This window comes from Sminthopsis crassicaudata, chromosome 1, assembly GCF_048593235.1.
Source record: "Sminthopsis crassicaudata isolate SCR6 chromosome 1, ASM4859323v1, whole genome shotgun sequence".
NCBI lineage: Eukaryota > Metazoa > Chordata > Mammalia > Dasyuromorphia > Dasyuridae > Sminthopsis > Sminthopsis crassicaudata.
The window spans coordinates 185,009,265-185,025,307 of record NC_133617.1 but is presented as its reverse complement, the minus strand read 5'-3'; the positions used below and the strand labels follow the sequence as shown (position 1 = coordinate 185,025,307).

The 16,043-nt window shown below is 36.7% G+C and overlaps 1 long non-coding RNA gene across 2 annotated transcripts in view; it reads right to left on the bottom strand.

The window, feature by feature from the left end:
- LOC141545535 (uncharacterized) overlaps positions 1-16,043 on the bottom strand; it is a 344,302-nt gene that overhangs the window by 136,296 nt on the left and 191,963 nt on the right. The window lies entirely within an intron of this gene.

Genomic DNA, 16,043 nt, shown 5'->3' with positions numbered 1-16,043 from the left:
TACATCTCTTTACAATCTTGAATTGTTATTCTTTTAACTTAATATTGTTATCATTTTATCTAATTTTACAAAGTATCCCTTTGGTAATTTGTTTGGTATAACATTCAATCTATAGAGTGATGTGTCATATAGTCATTTCTAACCATAGTGACTTGCCCATTTCAGTTCAACAAACATTCAAGACAGTCCATAAACGCAAGGCATTAAGCTAGACACAGCATATAAAAATAAAAACATCACTATCCTTTCTTACAAGTACACAATATATGCATACGTAAATGTAATAATATCTTCTGCTTCTGTGGCCTAGGATCACCAAAAATCTTGATATCTAGACACTATACCTCATCACATTGACAAAAAAAGAGACCAGTAGGAAAAATTCCATTTAAGAGCTTACTTTTTAAAAATATTTAGAACATTACCATACATTAGAAAGGTGAAATTTTTGAACTAGCACATTCAACTATTTTAATTTTTATAAGAAAGCAATAAAGAAATAGTTTCAAGCAAACTTGAGGCTATTGCCTCACGAAATCTGATACTGAAGACCTCAGGGATGCTCACAAACCTCATCTACATAACAACAAGGTAGCAACGCGTTTACATATTCTATTTCAATGTTTAAATCTTTCTCAAAACAAAATATCTTGGCTTGACAAAAGCTTTATATTCATTCCAAAACAACTTATAAAAAACAGAACTATGGTAGAGGGAAAGAGATTGGAATTTGGAATTAGAAGAGTTGAATTCAAGTCTCAGGTTTTTTTAAATTTTGAGCTGTATAATCCTCTTAGTCTCAGTTTCCACATCTACATATATGGGTAGACCTTTGACCTTCTGATTTAAAATCATGATCTTATCAATAGTGATATACCCATATAATTATTCTGATTTATATAAAATGACTTTGAAAGCACATCTCATTATCTGCACAAGAATCTGTCTTCATTTTGAAGAAAAGAAAATTGAGATATTTTTTGGTCCAGGAGTTGGCCCAGAGAATTGAGTCCAGGAGAAATTATCCTAACCCATGACTCCTTAATTCTTGATTCTGAGAGTCAAAATCAAATCTTTTCTATCTCCTTTGGCTTATTCAAATATCAGAATTTATTGTGCTAAAAGAAAAGAATGCCTTTTAATCTCTAAGGGTCTCAGCTTCTCCCAACAGTAAGAGAAGATGATCAAAGTGAGGAAAATGAAACAAATTAAGTTACTTGCTCAAGGTAACAAGCAGAAAGTTGCTCTTTACGATCTGAATCTAGGTCTTTTGACAAAAGATCTAGTGTCATATTTTTAAAAGGCAACAAGTTCCTCGAAGCACAGTGGATGATTCAGATGACCTCTATAGGTACTTGGACATTTGTCCGATGTGTTAATGTTAGCTTTTAGAGGGTGGAAAGGGGGCAAAAGTGTCATTCATGAAAACTATGTAACAGTCTGATATTCTTGCAATTGTTGTTTATTCATTTCTATCACATCAGAGTCTTCATGATTCCATTTGGGGTTTTCTTGGCAAAGATACTAGAGAGGGTTGCCATTTCCTCATTTTATAAATGAGGAAACAGGGGCAAATAGGATTAAGTGACTTGACCAAGGTCACACAGCTAGTATCTGAGGACATATTTGCACTCAGATCTTCCTGACTCCAGGCCCAGCACTCTATCCTCTGTGCCACTCACATTCCTATGGCATTTTGAAGTATCCAAGACACTTTGTTTCACATAACCCTTATGAAGGGAATGAAGATCCAGGTGTCTTGATCCTGAATTCCAGCATTTTTTCCACTGCATGATGCTACTAACTTTTATCCAGTCTACTTTGAAGAGACTAATCCTGAATAGGAATTAAACTGGAAATGAAGATTATGTAGTTACTCATCTCTCAATGATTCTGTGCAGGCAGATATTTTAATTTCAGTTGCACATTGAGAATTCATCACATTTTTCTTGACATTTTTAATCAAAGTCAAAAATCTACTTTTTTTAAACTCATTTTATTATTCCTGGAGTCAATTCAAGCTTAAAGGAGTCCAAGCTTTTCTGCCATTTTCCATAGTCTGGGTTTCTTCCTTTGAAACATGGAAATAAGAGAAGATAAAGCAAAAAAAAAAAAAAGAAAAAGAAAAAAAAAAAGAAGGAATGTCTCTAACAAGTTTTAGCTGCTACACCAATTGAGTACCTAGATCTAATCCTTTAACAAGAAATGAGTGGGCAGGGGAGAGAAAACAGGATATTACCAGGACAACAGCCCTCCCTCCAACTCATCACAGGAAAAGAGAGATATGTCCATAATCCCAGGAAGAGTCTAGGTCTTTGGCAGGAAAGAGAATAAGCTTGCCATCAACAGAATCAAATGTTAAGGTGAGAAGGTGTAATCAGATCCAGCAACCAATGCCAGCAGCTCTCCTCTGGCTCCTGTGAAGATCTCAATTTGGAACCTACTTACCTTTCTGCATGATGCTTGGACCTCTGGCACAGGGCAGAGGCTGAGTACAAGGTCCAAGACACAGGCCGAGGCCAAGGCAATGGGTGGGCCTGAGGCCACACAGAATGCTAGGCCCAAAGCCAGAGCCTGGGCCCAAGTTTCAAGAAGACTTGTAACCAAAATCGACACATTGATACTTTATTGCCACAGGCTACCTTGACCTTAAAGACTGCACTAACGGCGCTGCTGGCAGCCAGGGGATATGGGCTAGTGAGTGTTCTAGCCTTTTCAAAGGCTAAAAAAGGACACAGTGATCTTTAAATTACTCCTTCCATCCAGGCATCCAGCGTGGGCAAAAAGACGAAAATTCTATCCTGTTTATGCCTGTGGTGCATTTGTCCTATTCTGCTGAGTTAGAAAAGTCATCAAATAACACCCTCTGGAGCAGCAGTCTCCACACTGTGGCCTGACAAAGATTGTTGCTGGTTCTTGCTATTCCTACCTTTTGCACTGGAGTAAATTAATAAGGAAAAGACATTAACTACTCATACAATATAGTCAAATCCCTAACCCTTCTCTGGGTCTGTTTCCTCATCTGAGAAAAAAATATTTCTAAGGTATTTTCCAATCTTTGAAATTCTGTAACTTTTTGATACTATTAAAAAAACTAGATTAAAAAAAACTAAAAAAAAAAAACTAGATGAACTCTCAAGGTTCCCTTCAGTGCTGATACATTATGAATGACTGCTCTAGACCAATCAAATCAAACTATCAATCAACATGCATTTATTGTCTACTATGTAATCAGTGAGCATACCAAAAATGAAACAGCCCTTGTCTTCAAGAAAGGGAAGGGATTAAACATTTATGAATCCTACCTACCAGGAATGCTTGAATGGGGAGACAATGAGAACAAAAATAAGGACGTCAACAAAATAAGTGGTTCTAGATCCACAGGGAACTCTCAGATCAGGAAACTTTTGTTTTTACCAATGCATGTCAGCCATTAGAGTTTTACAGAGTTACCTAAAGCACTGAGAGATTAAATAACTTACCCAGAAACACACAGTCAATATAAGTCAGAGGTGGGACATAAGACCAGGACTTCATGGCATCTAAGCCAATAGTATCCATTATACCACACTAACTCTATATTTATAAATATATCTATTTCTGTTTCTATCTACATCTACATCTATACACATGTCTGTGGCTGTGTGCCTGAATGCATATATACATATAGATACTCACATATACATACATAAATGTATCTATCTATACATATCTGTATCTATGTCTATCTGTGCATGTATATATACATATCAATACATATTTACACATGTCTGCATATAATACATATATCTGCATATATGCACACATGTTATATGTTTGTATCTATGTCTTGTGTGTATGCACATTTATATGTCTAATGCAAACTATAACACCCATATGCACATGCATGTGTGCTGACATGTATGTGATGTGTGAGATATAATTGTAATATATGCAAAATGCATAGAAAGTAATTTGGAGATGAAAAATGGTAGCATGTACGAAGATTAGGAAGGGATTCATATAGAAGGTAGTGCTTTGGCTATCTTGAAGGAAACTGTTGATTCTAAGAAGCAAATATTAAAAATGCCTTCCAAAAATGGTTGTTAACCAACACAAACGTGGAGACACAGGAGAATGGAAAACCATGTGTGAGGTAGAGTAGTAGTATAGCATGTCTGAATCAGAGTGAGGGAAAGAGAGAGGGGATGTGGCATTAACAACGAAAACAAAAACTTGAAAAGATAGGAAGGGGCTTTATTTTTCAAAACAAGTAGTTTATATTTGAATCTAAGAAGGAAAAGAGAATGACTAGAGTGTTTTGAGCAAGGGGGTGACATAGTCAGACTTAGGATTTTTTAAAAATCATTTTGTTAAATAGATTGGAAAGAAGAAAGTCACTTTAGCTCTAAATTTGTGCTCCAGAAGATAGTCACTTCAGCTCTAAATCTCTGTTCCTATGGTTAGCAGATTGATGATTTAGAAAAAGACAAGTCCTAAAAGATCATCTTGTCCCACCTGTTTATTTTACAGATGAGGAAACTGAGACCCAATAAAAGGTTAATTGACTTGGCCAGGGTCACACTAGGAACAAAGACAGGATTAAAATTCAATTCCTCCAAATTAAAATTTCTTTTCACTATGCCACTATGTGTGGAATGTGAAATACAGAAGAAAATACAAAAGTATAAAATATCAATATCAATAAAATTGTTTATATTGAAGAATGTCTAAAATGGATTATATCATGTCAATACACAAACACTAAACAAATCTTATTTAAAGTTAGGGATCTCTTTGATTAGATAATTCAGGATTAGATAATGCTAAAGGAGCACCTTATTTGAGAGATTAAGGAAGGGAAAGATGTCTTCTTTCTGGTTTTTTGCTCTCACACTCCAAAAGATCCATAACTCATTAATATAGGTGCTCTCTCTACCACTACATATTGCTACCCATTCACAGCTTCTAATCCTAAATAATTCTCATCTACCAGAATCTCCCATAAAACCATTATCCAACATGTTGGGGGTCCATGCCTTTTCTGTAGGTTTTTTTTTTATTTAGAATTTTTTTTCCACAGTATATATGCATGAGTAATTTTTTTATAATATTATCCCTTGTATTCATTTTTCCAAATTATCCCCCCCTCTCTCCACTCCCTCCCCCCGATGACAGTCAATCCCATACGTTTTACATGTGTTACAATATAACCCGGATACAATATATGTGTGTAAATACCATTTTCTTGTTGCACATTAAGTATTAGATTCCGAAGGTATAAGTAACCTGGGTAGATAGACAGTAGTGCTAACAATTTACATTCACTTCCCAGTGTTCCTTCTCTGGGTGTAGTTATTTCTGTCCATCATTGATCAACTGGAAGTGAGTTGGATCTTCTTTATGTTGAAGATATCCACTTCCATCAGAATACATCTTCATACAACATTGAAGTGTACAGCGATCTTCTGGTTCTGTTCATTTCACTCAGCATCAGTTGATGTAAATCTCTCCAAGCTTTTCTGTATTCCTCCTGCTGGTCATTTCTTACAGAGCAATAATATTCCATTACCTTCATATACCCAACCATTCTCCAATTGATGGACATCCATTCATCTTCCAGTTTCTAGTCTGTAGGTTTTTAAATATTCATAAATATGGATGTACTCTCTTCCTACATTCCCTCTGCCTTGTGCCTTTCTTTCTCTCTCTCTCTCTCTCTCTCTCTCTCTCTCTCTCTCTCTCTCTCTCTCTCTCTCTCTCTCTCTCTCTGATTCTGATTCTCTCTTTCTCTCTATCCCTTTTTGCTCTTAACTTAGTGCTAGAGAGACATCCTAACAGTAAAAAAAACAAAAAAAAAGAATCAAGGCCCACCTTAGACCCATTCTGTCGAATTGAACTTGGGCAAGTCACTTTACATTTCAATAACTAATATTTATAGATTAAGTTTCAGAATCAGTATCAATATGCATCAGCAGAAGTAATTTCTTCACTATGAGTTCTTCTACTAAGAAAATCTCAGAGCTGTATTATTAACTAGTAGGCCTTGAGCTGGGGAAATGGAATAGAATGGTCTCTCAGGACCCTAAATACATTCTAAAAATGTAATTTTTAAAGGACCATCCCCAGAGTATTTCTACTCTCTTTCTCTTTTTCAGGTTAAATATAAAAGGAGAAGGACTAGCTTAAGGGGGGGAGGGGTTTAGAAAAAAAAAAGATAAGGTTGAATATTGAATAAAAATGAATAAAAAGAAAGTAGCTGTAGAAATCCATGAAATTCTTTCCAATTCCATGCAAAGTAACCTAACACTGGAAGAGGACACACAAAGTCTAGATTTCCTGAGATCCCTAAGATATCACAGGGTCAAACTAGGTTAGCAACATGGTACCTCTTAGGAATTGTGAAACTTTTACTTTACAGATCAATTAGTCCAATCCATTCATCATTCATGATAAAGATATCTTCTTTGATAAAGAAAAAGAGAGAGAAATTACTTGTTCAAGGTGAAATAGCTATTAATGGGGGAGGGGGAATCTTATTCACCCTGGAATATTCTGACTTCCAAACAGCACTTTCTACTCTGCTACAAAATTTTTCTTGACACTCTCCTTAATTAACTCCAAATCTGTGAGTGAGATGCCCACTGATTATGAAAATAACCTACTTTTGCCAACTCCCCATTCCCTAATCTTTAGTGATTTAGTTAGTATGATACCATAAAATCATGGTATCATAACATCTTGAGCTGGAAAGGATCTCATAGGCCATGTTGCTCTATCTTCTTAGTTATTTTTTTTTTTAACCAATGATGACTCAAGTCTTAGAGATAACATGCCCAAAGTCACATAAGTGGTAAGTAGCAAGATGAGCATTTGAATCCAGAACCTTCAGACTCCAAACCCAGAACCTTTCCACTACAGTGCAATAATGAGAAAAAAGCTATGGTAGCCATGCTGGAAAGGGAAAAGATGTGGTTTGTCCTTAAATTCTACCTCATAAAGATCTCATCACCACCAGCCAGCAGATTTTAGTCAGAACACTACTTTTCTTCTACAAAATCAAACAAAGAATAATGTTTGTAAAGCAAGGGTTTTCATGGCTGATGGACTACTGGACTTGTACACAAACAGAACAGCCATCTCTGAATTGTGTCAGCTCAAGAAGAGTCTGGGCTCCTTGGTCCCTGAACAGCTGTCAGAAGTGTGTGCTTACTGATGGGGGAGTGGACGAGGAAGGATGGGGGAAGCAGGGCTGAGAATGCAGCTATGAGAATATCACTGCTTTTGCACACTTTCAAACAGGCATCTGTTTGTGTGGGAGCTGTGATTCTTTTTTTTTTCCCTCCCCACCATCCTCTGTTATTGTTTTAAAATGACAGAAGAAACAATAGCTCCACAGAAGTTATTTTTTCACAAGCCAAATGTCAAGTGAGAGCTGGCACGGCTGGAGCAAAATTAAAAGGGTGGAGTTAGGGAGATGGGAGTGGGAGAATTTGTACCATAGATTTGCTCCAATAACTGTATTTGCACAGACCAATGATGGTATGTCCCTTGGGTGGATGAAAGGACTTCATTAGTGTCTGTGATGGGGCCATAAACCACATGACTTGAGGCATTTCCACTCCTGGCTCTTTTATGATATGTTTCAAAACATCCAGGAGAGAGTCTCAGAAGTTATTATTTTTAAATACAGCCATGTAGGCAATCCTTATTTTCCAAGCTACAGGCCAAGGATAACGGACATTCCTGGAGATTCTTTCAGTGCATGTTGGGTGGTAGTTAAGGTGTCCCTTTATTTTCCTATCAATGCACTACTCTTACTTCCACAGTCTCCCTATTATTAAAGGCTGTTGGGCTATGATTCCCACCCCCATTCATCCAGTTTATGAAAATCAGCAGCTCATATGGAGCAGAGCTATAAGCTCTAGGCATTAGGGAAAAGCACTCCATCATTAACCTTTTCCCCTTTGCTATTATATCACATCTCTAAAATATTACAATTCAAGGGCTCTTCATTTTATGTAGATTCTACTTTATTTCACAAAGCAAACACTCTTCTTTGAAGCATCTCATGGGGGAAAATGATCATCTCCATAAACTTTTTACAATCATCTCCCCCTCCCCCCTACACTACCACCAACATAGATAAAAGTGCACACATGAGCTTTAAGTGGATGGATCATTATAGTTTCAGGTAACACATGGCACCAGGACTTTTTCCTCTCTTACAGAGGCCACAGAAAACATTCATGATGATGAATTCTGATGAACAGCTGTCATCTGCCCATTGCCTAGCCCTGGTCAGAGTTATTCCGGGTTACTCATCTTTTCAAAAGCATATGTTTCACGCACTCTTTTTCAAAATTCATTATACAAAAAGACAAGCAAAGAATCTTCTCATGTAAGGATAGTATGAAAATTGTCTATTGGTATGATTCATTAGCCTTGGCATTTTTCCTTCAGTGACGTATAGAATTTTGTATTCCAACTGACTCAGCATCCTGTGGATACAGGATGTTATTTCCCTTCTAACCCATACACCTATTTCATGCAAGGCCATTAAAGACAAATGGATTGTACTATATAAACATGTTTATTTTCTTTAAATTCTCTCTGAAGTCATTTTGATGGCGTAATCTATCTTAAGAGTTCAGTGAGTATGGGACTGGGTGTGGAATCAGGAAAACTTGGGTTCAAATCTACTCTCAGATACTTACTAGCTGTGTGACCCTGGGCAAGTCACTTAACCCTGTTTGCCTCAGTTTCCTCATCTGTAAAATGAACTCTACTCCAGTACCTTTGCTAAGAAAGCCCCCACTAGAATCACAGTCAGACATAACTGAAACAACTGAACGACTTGTCCTCAAGTTAGAAATATGTTTTAAGAATTCAGTATTTTCCATTAATTACCTTAAGCACTAATTTCCATCACATGAAATAAGGAAGATTTCAGGTTTCTTCCTAATATAACTATTTCAGGAAAGATATGGCCTATATGATAACTGAAAAAGAGGAGAAAACCCAAAGGAGGGTACTACTGAGTAGGAAACTCTTTACTAGATGTAATCTAAAGAATATTGTGAATTCATAATTGGCCAATATTTCTCTCACAGAATAGTAACTATACCTAAAATGTTTATTATAATTCTTTTTTTTTTCTGCTTAAGGAATGGTCTCCAGAAGATTCCTGCCAAAATGTACATATATTAGTCAGGGTGATACATTAAATTCATTACTCAAATACATCAACAATTCTGTGATTTATCATTGTCCATTATAATACTTAAGTACCTCAATAGAAAGTCTCATGAGTTGCTAACTTTTATCACCCAGTAGCCAACCTATTAGTGGTGAATCTCTCTGAAGTTGGATGGTCTTCAGACAACAGAGACACATCCCATCAATCAGCCTGTACTTGAACTCCTAGTTAGACCAGCCAGGTCATGCCCTATGCTGGAAGAGCCTTTGAGGATTCATGATCATTTCTGGACTATGACAAAGCACTGGGATAGGACATGGATGCACAAACACATTATCATAAAAAAGTATTGTGTGTTAATATGATCATCAGTACAGTTAGCTGTCATTTAGCAGTAAAAAAAAAAAAACAAAAAACAAAAATGTAGCATCATAAATGAATGGAACACCCAGAAGAAATCAGTTTTGATGGAAGTTCCAGGTGGACAGGTAAAGGGACAAAGATTAGAAATAATACATAAGTGGTTGGACAATGCCATATACAGGGTGTACCATGAGGACACTTTGCAGCCAAAATAAGAAATTTTCAAAAGGGAACAGAAGATATAATTACCTCCTTTCCAAATTTATCTAGGGTTGGTGCTAGGTCCAAGTAAAAGTCTAAGTTCCTAATATCATGAAATGATAGGTATTAGTAGATATTAATTGATGATCAACTCCAACCTCAAAAGAATAGTGATCTGAAGATAGATGTAAAAGCATTTTGATAAATTTATGTAGTACTTTAAAGCTTGCAAAGTACTCGACATATGTTAATTCATTTTATCTTCACAATAACCTTGGGGGGTAGGTACTATTATTATCCCTATTTTAAATGTAGTGAAACTGAGATACAGAGAAGTTAAATGACTTACCAGGGTTATACAGATATTATCTGAGGCAAGATTTGAACTTGGATTTCCTAACTCCAACTCCTGTGTTCTATCCACTGTGCCACTGTGAGGGTTAAAATTATCCCATCTACAATAAAGAGAGTTGAGGCAGAGTTCTGAGCTAGTGGCACTTTATTAAAGGTTCTATGATCCCCTCTAATAATGTGAACCTCAGATCTTCCTCATGCTCTGAGATGCCTCTTCCTTCCAGTATTCTAGGACTAGCTATCTAATCATTCTAAAACAACTATACCAAATACAGAATAATTCCATTGGTTGACATATGAAGCATAACTTAAGTAAGCAAAATAATAAATCAGCAAGGTCACAAGTTGGGTCAAGAAAGAAATGACTCCATACAAGATGAACAGACTTCTCCTTAGGTTGAGCAGGAAGAAATGGTACAAGCTATCACAGTCAATGACCTAAGTGGTCTTAAGATGGTCACCTGCACCTATTTGACAAAGGATTTTCCCAGAGGTACAAAAATACTTTGGGGGACTTTCCATGTAGTTGTCATCTGCTACAATGGGCTTGGTCATGACAAGAAAAAACAAGGGTGGAGGGCCTCTAGTTAACTTCCTATGATTAAACAAGTGAACGTAGCATCTACAGCTCACAGCTCTGGGACCTTATATACAAAATTTTGAAATGATTCTATCAGATTGATTGGAATAGAGTAGGAGCCCAAATAAACCATCTCTTACACTGCCACTACTTGCTAGCTGATAAGTCATATGATGAAGCCAATGTAGGGTTAACACAAAAGAGAAAATAAAAAACAATGACTTTTGGACTTGCTTTCAATCTCTTTTCTTATTTCAAATTGCTTCTTTTAGATGATATCTAAAAAAATTCATTTTTGTTGAAAGAAATGTTCCTTTTTTGAGAAAGAAGAAATAGCAATTATTACCTTGAGACTATGAGAATCACTAATCTTTTAATACTAAATTAGATAACAACTCATTTTTCTCATGATTTGATGAAGTTAGTTAACCTTGCTGATCCTTGGTCATCATCTGTAAGTTAAAAGGAGATAAAGTCGATACATCAATAAGAACCCTTCCTGCTCTAACATCCTAAGATTTTTGTGAAAAACATTAAAGTGACACTGACCATCCCTACATAAAAGAGCTAGACCACCTTCATCTCCATAGTGATAAAAGAAAACCACACTCATTTAGACTAAGTGGGACTGAAGGCCAGTTTTCATTAGTGAAAAGTCTTAATTATAATGTTTTAACAAGAAAAGCAGTTTCATTGCTTTCAACATATGATAACTTCAAGCTCAGCTAATAAATTATTGCCTAGTAGGAGTCCTTGGAGAATATGCTTTAATGAATAGATGAGAATGGCTTATAATTAGCTATCAATTGTTGATATGTAAATTGGAACTTCTTAAATGCTTGAAACCAGTTTATTCTCGCATATTTTGAATATCATCCTATAATCTTTTTTTGCCTATTATTTTTAGTGCTTTCCAATAAAATCTAACCCTCATACTTCATCATGACTCAGAGATACCTAGGCTCACAAAATCTGTTACTGAATTATGTCCAGAAGCAGACTGTTTCTTTGATATCCAATGACAAGCTTAGCTGACTGCAAAAAGACTCTTCACCAAAAGGACAGACCACCAGGTAAAGAATTATTTTGGCCACTAAAATTTATGAGTATCTCCTATGAAACAAAAATCTTTTGATATCTTTGTCACCAACACTGATAAAAATCTGTTTCATTCTTCTTAGCTACTTGATCAAGTCTGAGAAGAAAATAGGAGAGTAGAATTAAAAAAGAAGGATCACAGTTTCCATCATTCAATATCAAAGAGGTTATGAAAAGTGTAAAGAAGTAATAAAACCAGATATTTGTCATGAGCAAAAAACAAAAAAGCATACAGAATGATCAAAAAATTTAAAAAGCCAACAATATCCCTAAGGCTTGATTGTGTTTTTATTTTGGGAGCAAAGATAGGAGGGCTGTCTATTAATTCCAAGACTTTAATTCAAAAAATTAGTAAAAGGAGGGTGGAAAGGAGGAAGGGAAGGAAGGAAAAAGGGAGGGTGAGAGGGAGGGAGGGAAGGTAATCAAGATCAGATGTCATTGCTTCCCAAAACCCAAACAAGGCAAAGGTACTGAGGATGTCAGTGAGTGAAGAGTGAAGAGATTTTGATTATACTAAGTATAGAAGGAAGGCCAGGGCAGAAGTCAGGATTTCCAAAAAGGAATTCAGATGGGCTGAGGCTAGTAATGAACACTTGAGACAACAAAAAAGTGTTCTCTCTCTCTCTCTCTCTCTCTCTCTCTCTGTCTCTCTCTCTCTCTCTCTCTCTCTCTCTCTTTATTTCTCTCTCTCTCTCTCTCTCTCTCTCTCTCTCTCTCTCTCTCTCTCTCTCTCTCTCTCTCTCTCTCTCTCTCTCACACACACACACACACACACACACACACGTTAAGGATTCAGGGATGCTTTCCATGGAGAAAAAGTGACTTAAAGGTCACATAACAACTATCAGAAGATGGAAGATGCAGAGAAGCAGTTTTAGACTTGATATAAAAAAAATTTCCCAAAAGTTAGAACAGTTCAAAAATAAAATAGAAAGACACACACACACACACACACACACACACACACACACACAGAGTCTTCAAGTGGAGTTTGGATGTTGTTGTCAGGATGGCTACTTAATTATAGATTATATTAGATAACCTATAAGATCCATCTCAGTCTTGGGAAAGAACTAATTCCCTGGTAAACTAAATTCATTAACAGATCTACATGTTATGATTGCCTGACAACTGGCATATAGGCTTTCCATGGTCCCATATTTAGTGGGGAAAAAAGAGGACAGAGCATCTTTCATGCTCCCAAAGGGCACCCGCCAAGAATTAAAAATCTGACTGATGAATGATAGTTTCCCTCCTTTGGTCTGCAAAGATTGTTGTCTTTATCTGAAGTGATCTAAGTTCATTTGCTTTAATATGCCACAAACAAGAGGAAAATAATATTTCAACAGTCATTTCTATACAGGAGCCTCCTATATGATTCAAAATGAGGATGTCTAAATCTCATCTCTAGGAGACAATGAAACTGAGTAGCATAGTAGGGTATGCATTAAACATACTTCAATCAACTAAGCAAACAACATCGAATGCTGAGTACAAACTGATAAGCATTGTAATGGAGGGGATGAAATGACATGCTTGGAGTCAGGTAGGATTCAAATTCCATAGTAGCTTTCCGACCAAGGAGAAATACCTTAACCTTTCTAAAGTTCACTCAACTCTCTAAGACTTCTCTACAAAGTTATAGAAAGGAGGAACACTATTTTGATAGGTAGAGTTCCCACATCAACATAAACATAGAGCTTTGTCATACTGACGAAATGAAATTAAGGATATATGTGCATGTTTTTGCATATGTACATATATACTATATATGAGAGTGTATATGGGCTTATAATATTATTGGGGAGGCTACAGAGCTACTTAGGAAACAAGAATGGATCATGGCTCTAAACTGCTATCATCTTGCCAGTTTCCTAAATCTGCACTCCTCCTGCTTGCTTCTCCCTCCACATAACACTATTCTAAAGACTGATCCAGCACCATCCCTTCCTATAGCTAGAATAATTTCTATTTATCTGCAAAGGAATCCCTCTCAATCATTCAATTCAATTTCTAAATCCAGTTATCTACTATTAACTGATCCATCTCACATTTTGCTCTTATTCTTAAAATAAGTCAAATACAAGACAAACTTTTCTCCATATAATTCTTTTAATTTAATTACTGACATCTCTTGAGTAAATTCTTCAATGTTTGTGATGTACAGCCAACATCTGGCCCAATGAAGAGTGCATGCTAAAAACCTGACCTTGAACTTCCTCTCCAAAGAAAGAGCACTGCTTTTAAATATGAAGTCAAAATAAGTTTAATCTTTAAAAAAAAAAGAATACTTCTTTAAAATGTGCTTTTAAAATATGACTTCAGCTAAAGACAAATTGGGCTGCAATGTATATTTTTAGTGCCTAAGTAGGCACTCACATGTCATATGTAGCTCCTGACCACAGAGACTGTATACTAAATATGGGTCTGTGCTCATGTATACAGTATAATTGTGGAATTCTATGCTTCAGGCTCCAAGCCACAAGGAATAATAGGACTCCAGAAAAAGAATGAGCTTAGCAGTTGTCTCCCTCCAGAACCTAATGTAGTTTACTCTGTGAATTAAGCTAAGAATCACTGAGAAGATTCTGGGCTCCAGTCTTCAATCCCCAAATTGATATACTCGGTTCCTTCTGTAGCCTGGAGTTTTCATTGTTGATTCTGAAAGGGCGCCAGCTTAACACTCGTTACTGAGCAATTCTGTGGTTTTCCACATTATCCAAACCCATGAGTGTGGCAGAGGTGTGTGCATGGAATCCCAATTAGTTGTGAGCAGTGATTAGTAAAGGACATAAAATAAAATGACAGAGGGGCAGTTTGAAGGCAGTGAAAGTACTGCTTTGACAAGGAAAAGGAGACAGAATGCCTTACCAGCTCGGGATTGGTGCCTGCAATGGGAGCGGGGGAGATAAAGGGGAGCTCGGGTAAACTCCGGACTTTTCGAAGATGGTGTCCTTGTTTGAGTAACGTGGAGTGGCAACATCCTGCTTTTGTTCATTTCTGTAAGCAGACTTCGGAAAAGAAAGCACAGGGCACACAGGGAGGAAACTACTGAAGCATGGACTTCAAATTAGACCACTAACATCACCAGAGGAAAAGGAAAATGTATCTGTCTACTGTTTCCTCCAAATCTGCTCCTGTTTTATCTGAAACCTCTCAACAGCAAACTTCCTAAAAACTGTACTGAGGTTCAAAAGTTCATTTGGCGCTAGAACAGTGGTGGGCACCCATATTCATGGGGAAAAAGAAGGCTACAGATGTAAAAGGTTATTGAATCTGGCTCCTCCCACTCAGGCCATCTGCAAAAGCTTGGGGCTTTACAATCAACATGACCTTCAGGCCCGGTGCAGTTACTCAAACGGCACCTGCCAAGGATTAAGAATCCTGCTGGTGAATGATAGTTTCCCTCCTTTGGTCTGCAACTGCTTTCACATGATCGAGTGGAGAAGGAGCAGACAGAGGGGGCAAACACAGAGCAGAGCCTTACCCAGTCCTCAGCAGACAGGCTGAGTGAGCAGTAAACACTGATTTTTCATTCCTAGATCTGTCCAAGTCACCACCTGCAAAAATCTTTGTCTGAAATTTTTGTGCATGTTTACCTCAGTTCAGATTTCAGCTCACAAATAATTAAGGTCTATCAAAGGAATGGCTTTAATGTGGAAAACAGACCATCTCCGGTGAGCTCATTACAGTGTGTAAAAATGAATGTGAATCTTTGTTGTTGGGCTTTTTTTCCCTTTTCCTTTTTTAAAACCTAAAAAAAAAATGCTGAGTCTTTGAACTCTAACCTAGCTAAAATGAGAAAGACCTTAAGAGAGGTAAGCTGGGAGGCATCTTACAATAATTGCTGCTAATATCAATAAAGCAGAAATCACACCACATTTGTTTGCAAGGTGTCTAAATAAGCACCCACAAAATCACAAGATGGGAAGTCACTTCATCATGTGTGAATTAATAAACTCAAAACTTTCAGCGTAAAAACAGTTTTACAATAGGGAGGAAGGAGTTGATTACTTCATATAAATTTTTAAAATTAATATAATAAGGAAATAGGACTCAGCAACACAAAATTATATGAATTTATTGGTATAGGGAACTCCCAATGTGGAAATAGCCTTTATGGATTTGGATTAGGGATCTACTCAGAGATTAAATGATTTGCCCAGAGTTACACATCAAATATATATATTGAAGACTAGACTTGAATCTTAAGTTTTCCTGATCTACGGGCCAGATTTTTAGTCCCTTGAACAATGCAACACACACACA